The sequence below is a fragment of the Cyprinus carpio genome, chromosome A4, assembly GCF_018340385.1.
Source record: "Cyprinus carpio isolate SPL01 chromosome A4, ASM1834038v1, whole genome shotgun sequence".
Lineage (NCBI taxonomy): Eukaryota > Metazoa > Chordata > Actinopteri > Cypriniformes > Cyprinidae > Cyprinus > Cyprinus carpio.
In genome coordinates this window covers 906938-911256 of record NC_056575.1, presented here as the reverse complement: position 1 = coordinate 911256, position 4319 = coordinate 906938, and positions in this window count along the sequence as shown.

Sequence of the window (4319 nt, the reverse complement as noted above, 5' to 3'; positions counted from 1 at the left end):
TACTCGTGTAATTCTTACTGACAGAATATATCACCATCTTTATCACATCTTCTGCCTGAACTGATACAATGTGCTTTATAGTCATTCTGTTCACAAACACCATGTTTCAATCAAGTTGTGGCACTAAACTGAAAGTAGAAGCTCTAAACTGTCTGGATAGGGATTGATAGAGCTGTTCATTCATCTGGTCAGATGGTGTAGTTATGATCTGCTAACCAGCTTAACTAACCAAACCCTGAGCTCTTGGTCATCATTCACTGATCTGTGTCTTACATGTGTTTGATCGTCTGTGCTTGATCTCCACAATATAAGAGCTGTGGAGATGTTTTGATATTTTTTTTATATAAATGTGTTTATTTTAATTAATAAAATAAAAATAAATAAAAATTTGTAAAAATGTAAATATTAATAATAAAAAAAATTTAATTAAAATAAATAAAAACAAAATAAACATTTGCTAAAAATGTAAATAGTAATTAAATAAAAATGTAAAATAAAATAAAAATAAAACTTGCTAAAAATGTAAATATTATATAAAAAATTTACAGTTAAAATAAAAAAAACATAAACATTTGTTAAAAATGTAAATAGTAATTAAATAAAAAATGTAAAATTAAAATAAAAACAAACACTTGCTAAAAATGTAAATATTAATTATATAAAAAATGTACAATTGAAATAAATAAAAACAAAATATACACTTGCTAAAAATGTATTATATAAAAAATGTACAATTGAAATAAATAAAAACAAAATATTTGCTAAAAATGTAAATTTATATTAAAATTCAAAAATCAAAAATGCTAAAAATGTACATATGTAATTATATCAAAAATGGTAAAAACCAATAATACAAATAATTTGCTAAAAAATGTAAATAGTAATTAAATAAAAATATAAAATAAAAATAAAACTTGCTATTAAATTTAAAATAAAATTAAAAATTGCTAATTAATGTAAATTGTAATTAAAGTTAAAAAATTTAAATAGTAATTTAATTCTTGATTGTACAATTCAAATAAAACAAAGCAAAACAAGCACTTGCTAAAAAATGTAAATTTTAATTTATATTTTTAAATAAAATAAGTAAAAAAAAAAAACTTGTGAAAAAAAAAATAATTATTTTAAATATAAATATTAATATTTTAAAAATAAACTTTTTTTATTTAAATATTATTTGCTTACCAGCGTGTCGTGACCATTAGTGTAGTTAAGATTAATGTGCATTTTGAGAGTTTGTTGTTCAGTTATATATATATAAATGGTTGAACGAGTTATTTTGAGAGTTGTTTTGTAATAACTGTTTCAGGCACACAGAGATCTCATGGTCTGTACTGGAGGAGTCATTCAGAGCAGAGGCTCACAGGATTGGTCTCTCTGCGGTCAGACTCTTACGGCTCGGTGAACTCAGCGCTGCTTTGAGACGATTGTTAATCAGCGGCTTTATTAACCACGACTGAGCTGATGGATCCGGACCGATGAAGGTCACGGAGCTCCACCAGAACATGAACTTGATCAGGCATCCAGATGGATGATGGGAAAAAAACAGATGAACATTTAGTTCCTGCATTTCTTGAAGTTCTAATATGAATGTTCATGTATCGTTATATTGAATGAAATCATATCAAAGAAGACTCCAGCAGGCTTGATCTGCACTGCAGATGCTTGATCTGTGTAAATGATGCATACGCTCATAATAAACCATGATTGTCTTAATCTGCTGGCTTTTATCTTTTCATGGGCTTTCTCTGTGCGTCTCAGGGCTTTTTCTGTGTCCAGATGTTTTCCAGGTGAGGAAGTGCTTCGTGACCCTCAGGTGACCCTCAGTCGTTCACACAGCCAGAGAATCAGTGAATCTCTTGAGTGATTCATTTGGACAGAACGTTCTGGCAAGGTTCTTTTAATGTTATGAACATTGCCCTGCTGAATGCCATCGGACGCTTTGAATCCAAGTGAATAGATTAACACAGCGCTCTCTAAATTTAGCCTGTCAGTGCTGCTGTTGAAAACACAAGCTGGATGGTGGACGAAGTGTTTATTCGCTGTGACAGCTCTGCAGAATCGCCCCACGGGACGCAGCAGATACGTTTACTTCATATCAGCAATTACTGCACGGCCGGATAAACAGTCCCAGACGGGTTAACACACAAGATGTTCACTGCTGGCCCTTTAATGTGTGCATATGCTTTTTATGATGTATGAAATCTGTTTTTAAATCATGAGAAATTAATCCTCAGTCTGGTGAAATGATCACAAACAACATTTTAAATTCCCAGTGAGATCAGTGTCTTTACGGAAATGTGAAATGCTTTATTTATTTATTTATTTATTTTAGACTCTTAATTTTAGTTTTTATTTATTTATCTATCTGTTTATTAATATTAATTTATTTCTTACTTTGTTTTTTTAGACCCTTTATTTACAAATACATATTTACATTTTTTATGTAATATTATTTAATTTTTTTTTATTTTTGTTTTAGGTCATATTATTTATATTATTAATTATATGTAATTTTTTGTTACCATTTTATTTGATCATTTTTTTTCTATTTTTATTTAGTTTCAGACCCTATTATTTTTATATGAACATTTTTTTTACTATTTTACTTTTTTGTATTTTTATTTAGTTTCAGACCCTATTATTTTTATATGAACATTTTTTTTACTATTTTACTTTTTTGTTATTTTATTTTGTTTTAGACCCTATTATTTATTTATTTATTTAACTATTTTGTTACTATTAAGTGCTTTTATTTTATTTATTTTTTTACATTTATAAATGTAATTATTTTTGTTTTATATTTTTGATATTATTTTTATTTTAGATCCTATTATTTTTATATGTACATTTTTTTTTACTATTTTATTTTGTTCTTTTTTTCCCTTATTTTATGTTATTTAATTTTGTTTTGTTTTAGACCCTATTATTTGTCCTTCTGATGGAAAGTGTTATTGAAGGCACACGTCCAGCCCTTCCTCGCGGGACACTGACTGCAGGTTTAACGTGTTTTGATAACATGTCAGCGCGTCTCTGGGGTCGTTTAGTTCCTCTAATCAGGGTCCCAGAGGAAGACGGGTCTGTCAGGCTGGATCACAGTGATGTTTAACGCCTGCTTAATTCTCTAAACAAACACTGATCCACTGCTTCCTTCACGTGTTTAAGTGTCAGTGTGACGCATCAGTTCTCCGTTCAGGAGTGAACTGTGATGAACACCTCAATACCTGTTTAATGACGCACACTTCAGACTGTGCAGCTATCGTCTGCGCTTATTGTTGTGTGCTGAAATCCTCTATTCACAAACATAACAATGAGCCGCCGGACGGAAGAGACTGACAAGAACTTCAGCACAAAGAACTGCGGGCAGGAGCGAGGCGTGTTTGTCTGAGCAATCTCCCACTCTTTTGTGACGGTGTCAGATTCTCCTCGCTGGATGATTATTGTAATCGCTCACAATACAAAAGCATCCGGATTACTCATGACATCTGTGATCATCTGAAGACCTCAAGATGAACTTACAGGGATGCTTACTGTGACCTCTAATGCATTCAACGTGTGTCTTTTATCAGAAACAAAGATCAGCTTGACCCAAATATTACATATTGATAATTTAGAATGTCATGTTTGTGTATATAATGTCATTTGCTGGCGTTTTTTCTCCTTTTAGGAGCTTGATAGCATCCACCTCCTCCTTCACTTTTGAATGTTCTCTGAACAAATGTTCCAAATAAAATATTTCCATTAATGTTTTGAGAACATTATTAACAAGATAACGTTACTGGACGAACGTTTGCTCATACCTTGCCAGAACCTTCCCTGTTAGCTGATATAAAATCTCTGTTTATTTATTATATTATGTCTCCGCTCTGTATTTGTGATAAAAGGCATCATGATTTCTGGAGCAGGTCAGGCTGTGAGAGACGTCGGGTCACAGTAAAACATTTGGAAACCACAGCCGTCGTGTAAGCGATGAATGAACGTCCCAGAACGATCCGTAAGCATCGACCGGCGGACACCAGAGCCGTGCGCTGTAAACAGCAGAACGTCTTGTTTTTCATGAATGATGACATTAATGTGACCCCACAAACACGCCATTTAATGCCTCTCGCTCGTCTGCTTCTGCATCTAAATAACTGACCTCGACCAGAAGACCCCATTGATTTCATGACACACTGCAGTAAAAACATCCAAACATCTACCACACTGCAAAAAAAGGAGGTTCTGGTTTAATATTTTTGTCTTGTTTTCCAGTACAATCATCTAAACATTCTTAAATCAAGACACATTTACTAGAGAAGCAAAATGACATCATTTGAGAC